This window comes from Lissotriton helveticus, chromosome 7, assembly GCF_964261635.1.
Source record: "Lissotriton helveticus chromosome 7, aLisHel1.1, whole genome shotgun sequence".
Lineage (NCBI taxonomy): Eukaryota > Metazoa > Chordata > Amphibia > Caudata > Salamandridae > Lissotriton > Lissotriton helveticus.
Genome location: NC_136068.1, coordinates 1493597480 through 1493614681, shown reverse-complemented (window position 1 = coordinate 1493614681; position 17202 = coordinate 1493597480). Strand labels below are relative to the sequence as shown.

Sequence of the window (17202 nt, the reverse complement as noted above, 5' to 3'; positions counted from 1 at the left end):
CGCAAGACGGACTGCAAAATAGCGGCGCCCAGAAGCAGATGAAGAGCGGCCTGAAAGTCCGAACGGCTTTGCATTGCGGCAGTAAGCAATTAATAGAAGTCAGCCGTGTTCATCCAATACCGAAGCCCGCTGTGGGAGACTGCAGCAGCACCCCAGTGCATCTGTGATATCCCACTGTGGCCTGACGGGGACGCAGGCTTGAAAAAACCCTTTTTGGGTAGCTGTGCGCATTATAAAACTATTTTAACATAACATAACAATGACTAGTGGGGACCTCGCTGAGAGGTCTGTGACAACGGGGCTCTGCTTTCGGCGGCCTGACGTGTAAACAGGATCCTGCGACTGTGATGCCTCACTCCTGTGATGCCCCGCTCCTGTGTCTGAAGCTGCGGAGACAGGCGACCGGGGGCCAACACAGCAGCGGCGATTTGGCGATGAGGTGAGGGAACTCGTCAGCCTGTGGGGCGCTTTGAGATTCCAAGCGCTAGCTGTGTCTGCCCGCGAGTGAACTGAGGCGACGGTGCTCTGCTGTGCCGTTCCTAATTTGCAGCGTGAGCAGCTAGATAACTTATGCACTGGTAGAGGTGGCTGAAACGACCCTGGACCTGCAGTGGTGGATGGTTGTGAACGCCTGTGGAGTCCACAATACATAAACGATTGAACCTCCACCAGCCACATAGCTACCCTGAAGCTGGGCAGGGGGCCTAAAGTGCAAAGGAGTCACACTGGCCTTCTGCACACTACACTGAGGCACCCTAGGCCACACATGCGCCACAGTGAACGCTTTGCGACCCCAGGCCTAACAGGAGCCCCATGACTGAAAGAGGAGAGGGTTAGGGCAGCGTCACATAGACCCAGGTTCACGGAGCAGCCACAATCCTTTACAGCCCACCTGCGATTCCTTACAATCTTAAACTCGCTACTGCGGAGGGCGCTCTGTGTGTGCTATGCCAGATCCGGAACAAGCCAGCGGGAGAGAGGCGCAAAATGGGCCGCACCGAGGGAAAGCAGGCGAAGCTTCAATTCTCAGTGCGGAAGCAAGCCCCTAGTGAGGATGCAGAGTTGCAACAAGATGATGATCAACTGCCCCCGGGCCAAACGCAAGATGAGGACTTCAAAGCTATCCTCCTTATGATCCGTCAAAGTTTAACCTCCATCGAATCCAAGATGGATTCTATGAATTTAGGCATGGAATTCCTCGTGCAGAAACTGGACAAACACGATGGCTGCATCTTGGAAACTGAACAGCGTATATCCACTCTCAAAGATACCACTGAAGCAAGTAGCACCAAACTGCAAGTCAGGGAGAAACTTCTTCAGGTCATAGCGGCAAAAAACTAGGACCTGGAGGTGCACTCGTGCAGAAATAATTACCTCATCATGGGGGTCCCGGAGTCCACAGCTACTGGCGGCATGGAGGACTATGTCGAGAGACTGCTGCTGGGCCTCTTTGGTGCTGACGCATTCACCAAGGTTCTGATCTTCGAGCGGGCCCACAGATGAGCATGGCAAGAACGCCACTTGGTGCGCCGCCGCACCCCAACCTGGCACGTATCCTAAATTAAAGGATCGGGACACTGCACTTAGACTAGCACGAGAAAAGCAAGACCTGGTCTACGACGGAGTCAAATTGGCACTGTATCCAGACTTCACCACGGCAGTACAGGAGGCGCGGAAGAAATTCCTCCCAGCGGAGAAGAAGCTCCAGCAGGCTGGCATTCCCTATGCCATGCTCTTCCCGGCAAGACTGCGCTTCCAACACCGAGGGAAGATGCACATCTTTGCTAGCCCACAGCACATCCAGGACTTCTTGAAGACCTGCACAAGACGATCATCCACCCCACCGGCAGTGGAAACTGGCTTTGCCCACTCCTCGTCCGATCAAGAGGAGCTGTAGCGCTATATTAGGAGATCTTAAGACGCCCTACGAACTGGTAAGACTGTTCCTCTTAGTTTCACAAAAAAAGAGCGAGGGGAGTTAGATATTGTTCCAGGACATTTGACACTTTACTTGCACTGCCAAGCCTCTATGTTGAGTGACTTAGCCATGAGTCGCCTACTGAGACACTGTACTTCTGGGCTCCTTCGCCCTAGTGAGGTGCGCTGACGGCCTCTCTAGCATGTACCCCTAGAGGGAATTCCCCCTGCGAATGTTATGCACATTGTATGGGATATTACAATGTTTTTTTTATATGGCAAGAGCAGAGAGTTATAGCATATGCCCCCTTTAGACCTTGTACTCTACTTAATGCACAAGTTACTTACCTTCGGTAACAATATATCTGTAAGAAACATTAGTTAGTGTTAGATTCCTTACCTTAGAATATCCCCAGGCGTCAGACTGGATCCGGAAAGTTTTCGTCAGCAGTACCTCTGCGCGTCGGTAGGCGTCATCTGCGGCTCCGTGTCCGTCGCCGCCGTTGTGATCGCCGGGATGACGTCGTCGGAGTACTTAGACGCCGCCCTCACGCGCTGACATCAGTTCTGTACATAGCTTTCCGCGCCAGTAACGCAGAGCCATGATAGAAACCGACACTGGTGCCATGAAACTAGGGCCCTGAAAGGGATGTTCTTAACCCTAGATATTGGTTCGCAGAACGGGGAGGATGGGTGAGGCGGTAAGGAATCTAACACTAACTAATGTTTCTTACAGATATATCGTTGCCGAAGGTAAGCAACTTGTGCATCTGAAAGAAACAGGTTAGTGTTAGATACCTTACCTTAGAATAGATACCCCAGCAATACCAACCCTGGTGGTGGGTCTGCGAACCAAGATCACACCAGAAAGTCCTGGAGAACAAAACGTACGAAAAAGCCATCTCTCCGGACTTGGCTGTCCAGGCAGTCGTGCCTAGCAAACGTGTGCAGCGAGGCCCACGTAGCTGCTTGACAGATGTCCTGCAAGGGGACTCCCCGACCCAGGGCAGTAGTAGCCGCGGTGGCCCGAGGAGGCTCCTTTTTTGCCAAGGAGTAGCAAACCTTGATGCACAAGACGACCCCCCAAGAGATGGTCCGTTTGTGCACTGCCCGTCCCTTCTTAGTGCCCACGTAACCAACAAAGAGCTGGTCGTCCACCCGGAACTGGCGTGTGCGATCTAGATAGAAGGAGAGCGCACGTTTTGGGTCGAGACGGTGGAGCCTCACTTCCTCTTTCGAGCGATGCGGAAGTAGAAAGAAGGTGGGCAAGGTGATGGACTGGCCGATGTGAAAGGCCGTGACTACCTTGGGCAGGAAAGAAGGACGAGTCCTCAGAACAACCTTATCCAGATGGACAGAGAGGAAAGGAGGCTTAGAAGATAGAGCCTGGAGCTCACTCACTCTCCTGGCAGAGGTGATGGCAACCAGGAATGCAGTTTTAAGAGTCAGAAGACGAAGAGGACAGTTATGAAGTGGCTCAAAGGGAGCGCCCATCAGGTACGTCAGAATAAGATTCAAGTCTCAATTGCATCACAAAAGGAACAGGAGGAAACATGTGAGTGATGCCTTTCAAGCATCTATTTACAACAGGGGACTTGAAAAGAGAAGGCTGATCTGGAAGCCTTAAGAAGGCTGAAATGGCCGAGAGGTAGCCCATGATAGTGTCCAGAGCGGATCCCTACTGGGCAAGAGAAAGGAGGAAGAGGAGAACCTCTGAAAGGAGGGCAGAGAGTGGATCCACAGCCTTTCCTGTGCACCGTGCCACAAATTTGTTCCCCCTGCAGGCGTATACCGTTTTTGTGGAGGGACGCCTGGCTGCCAGAATCACATCACAGACTTCAAGAGGCAAGTCAAATGGCCTCAACTGCAGCTGCTCAATCTCCACGCATGTAGGTGGAGACTGGACAGGTTCGGGTGGAGGACCGTCCCCTGCTGCTACGACAGAAGGTCCTCCTGAAGAGGCAGACGAATCAGGGGATCGACTGACATGCTGAGTAGCTCGGGATACCAGTATCTTCGTGCCCAGTCCGGAGCCACAAGGATGACTTGGGCCCGGTCTCACCTGATCTTCTTCAGCACTCTGGGTAGAAATGGTGTAGGCGGAATGGCGTACAACAGACCACAGTTCCACTCGCGGCGAAAAGCGTCTCTGAGCGAGTGCCACCTTGGAAATTCCAACGCACAGAACTGATGACATTGCGCATTCTCTTCGGTGGCGAATAGATCTAACCAAGGCTCTCCCCACTGCTGAAAGAGACCTTGCACCACGTCCGAGTTCAGACGCCATTCGTGATCCATCATGCACCGGTGGCTGAGTATGTTCGTCCTGGCGTTCAGGAAACCTGCCAGGTGTTGAAACACCAGGGTGACACCCTGGTGTTCCAGCCATAGCCAGAGGCACAGAGCCTCCTGACAAAGGGTCCACGACCCCGCCCCGCCCTGTTTGTTGCAGTACCTCATGGCGGTGGTGTTGTTCGTGAACACCTGCACTACACTTCCCAGGACAGAGGGAAGGAATGCCTTCAGTGCAAGTCGGATCCACCGCAGCTCCAGAAGGTTGATATGGAGCCGGGACTCCGCCAGAGACCAGAGCCCTCTGATCTCCCTCTTTCCCATATGTGGCCCCCCCCCATCCCAGGAGGGACGCATCTGTCACCACTACGTACTCTGCTTGGGGTAGGGAGAGAGATCTGCCGCTGACCCAATCGCAGTTCGTGCCCTCCTAGATCAGGACGTGGTCAGACAGGTTGCCCTGATGCTGTGCCCACTGAAACTTCAGGTCCCACTGCAGAGCTCGCATCCGCCACCTGGCGTGATGCACCAGAAGGATGCAGGAGGCCATCAGCCCCAGGAGCCGCAGCGTCAACCTGACTGAGACTCAGGATAAGGGCTGAAAGATAGGAATCAGAGCCTGAATATCCCGAACCCGCTGTTCGGGGGGATACAGCCGAAACTGCGCCGAGTCCAGAACCGCTCCGATGAAATGGAGCTTCTGAGAGGGGCTCAGGTGTGACTTCGGCACGTTGATGGAGAACCCCAGCGAGTGCAGGAGGTCAGCCGTAGCCTGGAGGTGGGAGACAACTGTTTGGGTCGAGCTCACCTTCAACAACCAATCGTCGACATAGGGGAAGACTGAAACCCCTGATATGCGCAGATGAGCTGCGACCACCACCATCACTGGTAAGGCCGAAGGGGAGCACGGTAAACTGAAAGTGCTCGTGGCCTACTGTGAACCGCAGGTAGCGCCGGTGGGCCAGCAGGACGGGGATGTGGAAATACGCGTCCTGCAAGTCCAACGCTACCATCCAGCCTCCAGGGTCCAGGGCAGCTAGGACCTGAGCCAAATTCAGCATCTTGAACTTCTCCTTCCGGAGGAAGCCGTTGACGCTACGTAGGTCCAAGATAGGGCGTAGGCCTCCTTTGCCCTTCTTGGGTACCAGAAAGTGATGGGAATAGCAACCACGTCCTACTTCTGGCCCAGGAACGTGCTCGATGGCATCCTTGGCCAAGAGGGCCATAACTTCCTCCTGCAGAAGTTGCAAGTGATCCCCCAACATGCGGTGGTACTGCGGTGGCATGGCTGGAGGGGTCGCCTCGAAGGGGAGGTAGTAGCCCCTTCAGACGATTTGCAGCACCCACCTGTCCGACGTGATGGTATGCCATTGGATTGGTGAACGTGAACCCTGCCTCACACTGGCGTCGAATGGGCCTGAAATGCCGGACGAAGAAGGCTTAGATGCAGATGCTGCGGGGGCGGGTGTGGACTTACCCTGCCGGTGTCCCCTGGAACCGCCACGGCGGTAACCGTGACCGTGTTGAGACTGGATCTGCGGCCCATGGCTTGCTGGACGTGTGGGGGCACCCCTTCCTTGGCCACGAAAGGGGCGAAAAACAGAAGTTTGCTGGCGTTGGCCTAGGCCCAAGGACTTGGCCGTAGCCCTGGAGTCCTTAAAACGCTCCAGCGCACTATCCGCTTTGTCGCCAAAGAGGCGATGGTCATCGAAGGGCATGTCCATGAGCGCTGCCTGGACATCCCCCGAAAAGTTGGCGGACCTCAGCCAGGCGTGGCCGCGAACCGCCACTGTCATTGCAATCGCTCTACCCAGCGAGTCCGTGGTGTCTAGTCCACACTGGATCGAGTAGCGTGCTGCATCCTGCCCTTCCGCCAGGGCTTGGGCGAGTCATGTCTGGGTCTCCTCTGGGCACTGTGGCAGCACCTCCGCAACCGTATCCCACAGAGAGTGGGTGTAACGGCCCAAAAGGCAGGCCGTGTTGACAGACCCCAGCCCCAAACTCAGGGAGGAGAACAGTTTCTTCCCAAACTGATCATACCTTTTGAATTCCCGATCCGGAGGAGCGGTTGGGAATGCAGTCTGGGACGTAGAGGCCTGGATCACCAGGCTCTCGGGGCTTCGGGCGGTGGCGTCGGGCCACGTTCCGATACACAGGGAGGCCTGTGGAGGGCTTGGACCAGGTGCCCATCAGAATGTTGGTGAGGGCTTCGTTAAACGGCAGTAGAGGCTCCGAGGAGCTTGCCTGCGGTTTGAGCACCCCAGTGAGGAGGTTAGTCCACACAGCCGCGACGGAGCTCAAGAGCCAAGGTCTTGGCCACCCTGTTCAACACCACGCTGTAAGCAGCTCCCTCATCCGAAGCCACGGAGGGAGGAGAGACGAATCCAGTGTCGGGCGAAGTGTCCAGACCACTGGCCTCCCCCAACTCTTCCGCCCAGTCCTGGCTCAACTGGCACTGCTGTGCCAGAGGGTCCTCAGACCCCTCCCAGTCCTCCTCGTTATCCATCTCCTGATACACAGGCAAAAAGGATGGAGCCAGGTCGTAGGTGAAGGCCTCACCCATCGACGCCGGAGACAGTGCCGAGAGGCGCCGGTCCGATGCCGGACCGGGGCTGAAACTGGGGTCCGAAGACGGCGCCAGGAGCGACACCCTCGGGGTCGGTGCCAGTGGAGGAGTCATGAGGTCGACTGGCGACGACCCGGATCCAGGCCTGTATCCTGCGGGGCCCAGCGTGACCGGAGTCAATGACGGCGCCGGGGCCGAAGCACCCGCAGGGGCCGGAGCCGCTGGCCCGCTAGGGCTCCCAGTTGGACCCGCGGGGCCCGAAGGCGCCTCGGCAGGTTCCGACGGAGGGAAGTGCGACCTCATGGCCGTGAGGAAAGCACTTATCTCCTCCGGTGTCGCGTGCAGCCCAGGGACTGGCGGGTATGGAGCTGGACGCGGCACCTGTGGCTCCGGCAGAGCCGTGTGGGAGGTGTCCCCCGGGGCCGCGGCGCACGAGCGTCGGGGGGAGTCGGAAGAGCGATGACGCCTCTTCGACTTCTTTTTCGAATGCCTCAACTTACCGGAGGACTTGGAGCATGACGATTGGTGGTGGTTTGTCGAGGGGCGATGACTGCGGCTCCGCGACCGGTCCCTCGACTTCCTCCTCGACCGGGACATCGAGCTGCACGGAGCCGACTGCCGGAGCTCGAGCAGATTACGGGACCGCTCCCGACTAGACTTCGAGGTCAAGGTCTGGCAGTCGGGGCACGACTTGGCCATCATGGTCGGCCCGAGGCAGTAAAGGCATCGACGGTAGGGGTCATTCACCGACATCAGGCGGTGACAGGCCTCATAAGGTTTAAAACCAGGCATCCCTAATGGCACCGCGAGTCGAAGGTCGACTCGAAAAGTGATCAAAAAAGATCAAAAAAGTTAATACAAAAATTACTAGAGTACTGCTCTTCCCAGATCTGCGCTTGCTGGCGCAGAAAAAAGAAGAACTGTTGTCAGTGCGCGAGGGCGGCGTCTAAGTACTCCGACGTCGTCATCCCGGCGATCACGATGGCAACGACGGACGCGGAGCCACAGACGACGCCTACCGACGCGCAGGGGTACTGCTGACGAAAACTTTCCGGATCCAGTCTGACGCCTGGGGATATTCTAAGGAATCTAACACTAACCTGTTTCTTTCAGATATAGAAACTGTGATTTGGGGTGCGACCTCTACAGAATGTTCCACACAATGCCTAAGCTGTTGGGTTTTGCGGTTAGGGGAGGATGTCATTCCTTGCAGGATTGCGCCGCAGGTGTGGGTGGGGGAGGTGGCTGCTTAACTGTTTTGTTTTGCTTGGTATTATTTATTGCTCCACACGGTACAGTTTCATACATCAAACATGGTACAGATTTTCCTTGCAAATGATGACCTATACACACCACATCCTTAGTTGCCTAAAATTGCATAGCTAGTGCAATACCAACTTGTAAATCCACCATTAACTGCTTGACTTGGAATGTGGGGGGCCTCCGGGACCCTCGTAAGCGCATACAGGTCCTGCATTATCTTGACAAACATCATGTCCAGGTGGCAATGCTGCAGGAGACGCCCATGGCCCCGGGATACAGCCAACGTTTGGCAGGAAATGGGATGCACACCGCTGCTTCTCCACCTTCTCTACATATGCCAAAGGCACCGCCATTTTGGTTAAAAAAGGCTTGGGCTTCCGCCCACTGGGCTCCATACAAGATCCTCAAGGCAAATTCTGCATTATGTGGGGTAGATAAGCGGATTACATGATTACTTTAGTTAGCTGCTATGCACCCAACATTGATGATGTGCATTACTTTATCCACCTCTGAGAGCACATTTTGGAAATAGTCTCCGCATTCCTTATATGGGGAGGGAATTTTTAATCTGGTGATAGAGCCGAAGCTGGATCGTTCGCACCCGCATTTTACATCTCATCCACAGGCCACTAAACACCTCACAGCCATAATGGCCAATCATCGGCTGTTTGACGCATGGCTCTCTCTGCATCCAACGTGGAAGGAGGGTTCTCCTCATCTGCGCACGACAGCTGGTCCTGCATAGACAACTGGCTACTGTCGGCCCGGATCAGAGAGGTAACACACTTAGCCCGTACCAACTCGGACCACTCCCTGGTCCTGATGAAGCTGGAACCACCTGGGCAGGAATCTCCCTACTGCTCCTGGAGACTCTTACCCACAACCCTGCTAGATAGCGCCTTTAGAGAGGAATTGCACCAGGAGATAGTAGACTTTTTCCTATGCAATATTGACAGTGTTCCTACCCTTGCGTGCATCTGGGAGAGCTTTAAAGTCACTGTTAGAGGCCAATGCATAGCAAAGAGCAGAGGGGTTTTGCGGTCCATCGGGGGCATGCTGCACAAGTTGGAATTAGACATTAAAAGTACTGAGTCGCGAATCACACCCTCGCCTGAAGCTCTACTACGGGCTCGACTTAAAGAGCTCCTAATGCAATACTCGGAAGAAGCCGAACGCGAGGCCAAATTCTGATCGAAATATCACATTGCCAGATCCTAAGGTGAGGGTGAACGCCCTGGCAGAGCTCTGGTAGAGGTTAGCAGAGCCCCCAGGTTTGTCAACCAAATCCTGGAAATCACGGATGAGGAGCGGCATAGGCACTCATATTCCCTGGAAATACTCCATACCTTTACTGAATGCTACACCACGCTCTACCATACTGTTGGCTGAGCTCCCCCAGACATAGCCACATATTTTGAAGATACAGCTTTGGGATGGATCAGCGACTCCCGCAGGGAGTTCTTATCCGCTGACATTGAGGAAGATGAGATATGTGCTGCAATAATGGGTCTGGGCTCAAGCAAGGCTCCAGGTCCTGATGAGCTGCCAGACTAATTTTATAAATGCTACAGCAGACAATTGAATCCCATCCTCAAACAAGTATTCGAAGAGGCGCGAGACTCCGGGTATCTGCCTCTTTCCATGCGGCAAGTTCTGATTATATACCGGCTCAAACCGGGCAAATCTGCCGATAAGTGGGAGGCCTACAGACCATTATCTTTGAATAACTGCAACACAAAGATACTAGCATAGGTTATAGCCAATTGCCTGTCTTTGCTCATGGTGGGCTTGGTTCTGACAGACCAGGCAGGTCTTGTCCCGGGCAGGGCCACCTCTCACAATTTGCGTACCATTTTCACACTCCTTCATGACATCGATCTTGATTGCTCGATAGCCGGGATTTTTTACATGCCACAAAGGCATTTGATTCCCTGGAGTGGAATTACATGCGTGCCATCCTGGGGACAATGGGTCTTCCCCACCCGTTTTTAGCCTGGATTCATTTACTCTATTCTAAGCCAGAGGAGGTGGTCCAGATCAATGGACTGTATTCTGACCCAATTTCCATCAAGCGAGGCACTTGCCTTGGCCATTGAGCCCCTAGCAGCTAAAATCAGGCCACACCATAGAGAGTACGCCATAATTTACCCCTCCCAGAAAATCCTCATATCGCTTTATACAGACGATATTACCCTATAACTCTGAGATCCCAGTGCAAGTCTCAAACCCATCTTGAGGGAACTCATCAGGTTTGGTCACTTATCTGAGATAAAGCTGAATTGGAGCAAATCGCAGATTTTTCCACTCACTCCTAACACCCCTAGATTTACCCCAATTATCCGCTAAGCTGGTGCGAAAACGAAATCAAGTATCTGGGGGTCATCATTTCCAGGCACCCTGAGGAGACAATTCGATCCAACTATGGGGCTACAATAGACACGAACACCACATGGAATGAATGCTGGATTACGCTCCTGCTTTCCTTGGCAGGCAGAGTGGCCCTGATGAAAATGAATATCCTCCCTAAGCTACTCTATTTATTTCTTAACATACCCTACTATCTGGGGCACACTTTTTTTAACACTGTCTGATCACTGCTCATCAAGCTGGCCTGGGGTGGGAGGCAACCCCAGTTAAGCTGGCACCTCATGACACAGCCTTTCTCCAGGGGAGGGCTTGAGGCGCCAGACAGGGAACTGTACTATCTCAGTGCACAGGCTCACTACACCATCTATTGGCTCCACCCACCTCCCTTCTTGCCACATCCGGCCATTGAGCATGTGCTACATGTCACCTACACCCCTAATTTCCCTGCTCGGGGTGCAAGTCCTAGACGAGAAGGTATCGCATCACACTGTCTCCTGCACCAATAAGGCCTGGAAACACTTGACGAGGATAATGAACAAGCCCTTGCCCTATTTCCCCCTAGTGCCGTTGCCATACCTTCCATATGCACCAGTCCCACAGGAAGCAGTATGTTGTGACATGCTACGCAAGAGGGGTTTGCACACATGGGGTGATCTGTACCATGAGGGGAGATTCAAAGATCAAAGGAAGCTATTGGTCGGGGAGAGAATTACCCCCCTGGAAGTATTCCTTTATATAAGAATCAAGCGTGAAATACGGGCCAATATAGCATGCTTCCCACACAAGCCTGCATCGCTAGATGTTCTGCATACCACATTAAAGATGTCCGGCCCCTCGCACTCTGTGTCTCGCATCTATCGGGGGGCGCTGTTGGAAAGACCGCATGCACCACTGGGTGCCAGGTGTTTGTGGGTACAATACCTGGAATCCCCCTTGAGAGATGTGTAGTGGAAGTACTGCTGTGCTCAGACTGCAGAAATCACTGCTAGCAGCTGGCTGCGCATAATACACTTCAAGTTCTTGCATAGAACTTACTACACACCTACATTGCTACATAAATATAAGCTCCAAGAAGATGACAAATACATGAGCTGCCATCAAGAGGGGGCTGACTTTCTTGCATTTGGCGTGGTGCTGGGCCCAGGTCCAAGGTTACTGGTCGGGAGGTGGTGGAATAACTTTCGGAGTTGATTGCAATGCCTCTCCCAATTTCCGACCTACTTGTATTACTGGGGTACCCAGTGACATCCCTAAGGCGCACAGGAAGTTCACCGCTATGGGCCTGCTTCTGGCCAAGCGCAGGGTGGCCTGCAGATGGGGTAGGAGGAGGGCTCCCAAATTCAAAGACTGGCAACATGGCTTAATATATAGAAAGAACAACTAACAGCCTATGCAGAGCTGCTCCCCCCAGGGATATCCGTGAGCCACTGTTATCATACCTCCTGGAGCACAGTGAGGAAGGACAGGGAGCTCCACCGTTAGCTGCCCAGGAGGAGCCATCCGGGGCATAGCACAGCAACTTGTAGCATGGCCTGTACAAACTATGAGTATTGAGGATGGTTGGTCTACGTGCGGGTCATGTGGGCCCGGAGGGGAGGGTGGAGTACACCGCTGAACTTTGCAGCAATGTAAACGTCAAGCTGGTCAGCATTTGGGGATCTAAATGCATGCAAGTTCTATCTGATATACTCATGTACCATGCAAAGAATGTTTTAAGCTGATACTGTGGACTATTTTGTTGTTTGAACAATCCAACAACAAAAGAGTGATCAAAAGTGTGCTATATCAATTATTTATCAGTAGTGACTCCTCCAAGGGCTGAGCACACAAATTGATACCAAAATGGGAGGGAAGGTGGAGAAGGGTTAGTGAGGGGGGGAAAGGGGATATACCAGGTTAGTAAGAAGAACCCTCACTCACCGACCTGGTCGGTGACTTGCTTCATCATGGGGTTTACTCCGGGTAGGCCGAATGTCTGCTCGGTGTGCTTCAAGGCCTGTTGTTACAGCGGAGCTGGTTTCTTGTGATTTTGAGCGGTGCTAAAAAGGGGGGAGTGGTTGTGTGATGTTAAAAGAAAACAGTCAGTGTCTCGAAAAACGTTTTAATTTTAGACTAGACTGCGTTCGTTAAAAAACGGTGTAGCGGACGCCAAAGGGTTGTAAGTTTGAACCATTAGTGTCCTTGATGTGTGTAGAAAATGGTCGACATGTTTCTGCTCATTGTTGGCTTAGGTCTGCCGAGCTTTCATCAGGACCAGTGTGCACCCCTGGCGGTATACACACGCTAAGGTGTATCCTAACCTACGGGTGTGTAAAATCAGTGTACCAAAACTCACGGGTACCATGAACTGTCCTGGAATTTCCCAGCGTCCAAAAACCCCTGTGAAGATAACGTAGGGAAACAAAAAATAGACATACAGCAACATCTCAATCAGTTAATCCAATGCAATGATAGGAGCAAGTAGATATTTGCCTTAGGTAATTTGAATAGCTGCCGTGTCGATCTCCACCTTTACATACCATAGAGTGCATTATGATGTCTATAGTAAGGATCTCTGTGCCTAATTGCTAAGGTTTTTGCATCAGAAACATGTGGTGTGTCATGCACAGGTAACTCTTTGCGCATGCAAATCTCTAAAACACTTGGTTAAGTGACTGCTAAACTTGTATTCCTGAATACTATCTGGATACACAGTTGCATTAAGTGGTCTACGAAGTGAGGGCTCCTAACCACTCAAAAGAGTGCTTGCCGCACCCTTGCGGGGGTACAGCCCCCGTAGTATGGAGAAAAACGCAATTGTGAGGAATATGCTCTTTAAAATCTTACGTGTCAAAGCGTAAGTTCCGGCTTCCATTGACTCACGGCGGGGATATGTTTCTTCACGCCAAGTGAAGAGCTGTAGTAATATAGAAGGAAAGTCAATTAAAAACATGAAAAGGGCTAGTATGTATGTCTAATCGTTTTATTGGAGAGAAAGTATTCAGTCATATGCCTACACCCATAGTATGTCTAGTGTATCCGAAGTGGATGGACAATTGGGAGTAGAGGGGACTGCGTGCATATTCGCTCTATTAATTCAAGTGTCCCCTTATTGGCATATATCAATGCGGCTGCTCGAAAACATAGTGTGGTGGTGGTACGCTACGCAAAGTGTATTTAGAGGCAGCAGAATTCATTTAAATGAATATAAACAAACACCCTGGTAACAAGTGTTCCTTTACATGGAATTGTTAAAAACCACCGCGTGCATATTCGCTCTATTAATTTCAGTGTCCCCTTATTGGCGTATATTAATGCGGCTGCTCGAAAACATAGCGTGATGGTGGTACGCTACGCAAGTTGTATTTAGAGCCAGCAGAATTACTTTAAATGAATACAAACAAACACCCTGGTAACCAGTGTTAATTTACATGGAGGTGTTAAATATTTACGGGGGAAACTCGTCGCGTTATCTAATGCGACCGTGAGCGCAGGAACAAGGGGTACCACATACATGGTAAATTGATGGATTGGGTAGTCCCCTTTATTGAGTAGCGGCATGTATAAGTGCGGCTATACCATCAGTGGCGCGTTGGTAGTGCGCACGAACTATCATTATGTTAGAGACAAAACGGGGTACAATCGATCACTGGCATATTTAGGCAGCTGAATTCATTTAAATGACCTTAGACAAACACCCTGGTAACAAGTGTCCCTCTCCACGGAAGTGTAAAATATTATCAGAAGAATCTTGTCCCGTTACATAAGAGCGGCCGTAAACGAAGGAGGGTTGATAGATTAAAAAGTCCCTCTCGTGGGGTAGCGGCATATATAAATAAATGAATGCGACTATGTAAACAGTTGCGCGGTGGTAGTGCGCTCGAAGATGCAATGTGTTAGAGGCTATAAGGGTACAAACGATCCCTGACACCGCAAAACGTACTTCTTACTTGGCGGCTCCCCTCGTATCAACCTAACTCCGGCTGTATCCGTTGCCCGAATGTTGCCTGAGTCAGGGAACGCGGAAGTGATTAAGCTTTGCTGCGGTCATGTGACTAACGCGTCATTGTGTTGTCAGTCACACGTTCTTAAAGGTGTAGTGCCCTATTCAGTGCTATGATGCTTTATTGACACAGATTTGGGCGCAGTTTGCTTGACAAAAGTACCGGGTGTGTTAAAAGCTAGATTAAAGCCTGGAGATTGAACCAAACTTCAAGGATTTACATTGTTTGGAACTAGACTGCGAAATTGGGCAGTCGTAACAAAACAGGGAACAAATAAGTTGAGAATCTTTTGGGATAATGCTAAGCCTTGTTATTACATAATGGATTCCTAGGACTTATCTAGGAATGAACCAGTAGTAATACGTTCAGTGGTAAGGTGCAACAGGTGTATTGGTTTAACTCAGTGGAGGTGACAAAAGGGACACCATCTTGCTCCTTGACTGTATAGGGCCCAAGGTAGAAAGTGCTCAATGGAAGCATGACTGATGGTGCCGGTCATGGCCACTAGCCTCTTATCATTTCAGTGCTGAGCCCCATGGTATATTATCATTTAACCCTTCTTGATGTGTCCCCAGACGGTAAATCCACCGTTGTTCCTTTTCGAAGAGACGATCTTGTGTGTCTTCATTTTGTTGTTTGATCAAAAATGATAAATAAACTTATTAAAAAAAAGTATACAGGAAAATATATGTGCATATACATAACAGGAAAACACAGATTGTGTTTCTATAGGAAAAGCATTTTTTGGGCTGCTTATAACTCTGGAGCTGGTAAATATACACAAAACTTTCCCAAAACATGTTCTTCCAACTCAACTCCATCCTGGAAGGTTTTAGGGAGTTTTGTCAAAACAGGGGCTGAGAGGAAGGGGGATCCCAAAACACTTTTTCTCCATTCATTTTTTATAGGAGCTTTAGACACAACTACAGCCCAAACGCCTGAAATGATTTACACTAAATTAGGCAGAAAGCTATATCTGGGTCCAGAAAGAGTGCTTTTTTTTTTTGTGCAAATCCGTTTGGTAGTTTTGAGCAATTAGGAATACTAAAATTGTATAGTTCATGCTGCAGAGAATCCCTGGAGCAGACAGCTGCCACCACATCAACAGGGACACAGTCCCAAGTCCTACAAAAAAGGTTAAAAAACAACATAAGGGGCACTCTAGGGACACGTTGATCTCCCTAAACCATGTTAGGGAGAGAACAAAAACTTAAAAAAAAAATCTAATTGCCACAAATTCTTTGAGGATCTGCAAATCCACAGCAAACCTTTTGAAAACAAAACGTGGGCTCCCACGCTGCTATAAAAAATAAACCTGGGTGGGCCGGGTCTGGAGGGATCTGTGTGTGGGGGGGGACTTTGCATTATATTATCGAGATGGCCACGGGGACCCCATTTCCATGGCTGACATAAATAGTAAGGGAATGGGGGCTTGTGGTGCCTTTTCCAGAGCCTCAAAAGGCCCTAGAGACCTCATTCCCCAGGGTCAAATTCTAAAAAAAGGGAAGGGGGTGTGCGGCCCTCCTTACCCGAGCATCAATATGCCTCCAGGCCCAATCCAGGGTCCAATCTTAAATTTAGGGGGTGGCGGGCAGCCCCCATTTTCGAGTCTTAATAGGCCCCAGGGACCCGTCCCCCAGGGCTGATCTTTAATTGAAGGGGAGGTGGAAGCACAGTCCCCCTTACCGTACCTGTAAAGGCCCTCTGTGTCTCAATCCCTCAGGACTGGCTCAATTACTGTGTCCCTGGGAGCCCACCCCCAGGACACAATAATTTCCCTGCCCACAACAGCGTAGCAGGGAAATATATGTCTGCTCCCACCTGGAAGAATCATTTTTAAACTCCTGCTAGGTGGGAGCAGAGATGCCTTCCTTGCCTGCTTCCGCTCAGTGGGATCTTTAAAAATGCTTCTGCCTGGTGGGAGCACAACTTTATCCCCTTTTGGGCAGGTAAACTCACATTGCTCCTGCCCAACAGGGACAAACAAAAACATATTTTTCTGCCAGGTGGGAGCAATGCCGGCTCCTGCAGCAACGAGGATGGGTGCATGGGAGGAGCCAACCGGGGTCACGGGGGCCCAGGGGCCCCCACTGTGGCCCCCAAGAGACTGTTTTTGGGTGGCCCAGGTGGGCACTACGGCACCAATGTAGAAGCAACTCAGGCCTTTGGGGCTACTATAGGCCCAGAGAGGGGCTGCGTGCCCTTCTCCCCTTTATAAAAAAAAGAAGGCCCCAGGGGATTGGGTCTCAGTGGTCAATATTGGCTTGCAGAGGGGAGCTGACGTTCCCCTCCCCTTAAAGGCCCTGGGGATGGGATCCCTGGGGCCTATTAAGACTTGATTCCCTGAGGCCCCTTGTGGCTCAAGGAGGGGGGGCCCCATGGATGGGATTCGGTCCATGGAGCACGAAGGTGGTTGGTCAGTAGACCACTTTTATATAATTAGGAGCCACAATTGTCTCTTAAAAGATTGGTCCTGACGAAAGCCTCTAGAGATACCAGGAGGCTGAAACATGTCACCAGTGCGTAAGGCTAGTAACTAGGCCTGAAGACGCAAGTTCTTGTTTTTAGCTTCCTATACTAGTGATTAGCAGAATAAAACACGAGAGTCATGGTATAAGGAATTTTATTTCACACCCACCTGAGCAATAGCACACCCTCTTTTTATTTCTGGCCACTACTGTGAACCAGTTGGTCTTCCTCCTTGTGGAGGTCAGCATAAAATACTAAGGAAAAGGCCCAATGATAATGCTGTTGCGACACTGAATGACGGAGAACCAAGATATACCGCCTTACGCCTGTGTTCGCATATGAGGG

The 17202-nt window shown here is 51.4% G+C and overlaps 1 protein-coding gene across 11 annotated transcripts in view; it reads right to left on the bottom strand.

The window, feature by feature from the left end:
• LOC144767498 (uncharacterized) overlaps positions 1–17202 on the bottom strand; it is a 1510898-nt gene that overhangs the window by 328071 nt on the left and 1165625 nt on the right. For 4 of the 11 annotated variants that reach the window (XM_078650906.1, XM_078650905.1, XM_078650908.1 and 1 more), the window contains one exon: positions 13232–13301. The exons of the other annotated variants lie outside the window; for them this stretch is intronic. The gene's annotated coding sequence lies outside the window, so the exon portion shown is untranslated. The remainder of the gene's footprint in view (positions 1–13231; positions 13302–17202) is intronic. 11 annotated transcript variants of the gene reach the window in all.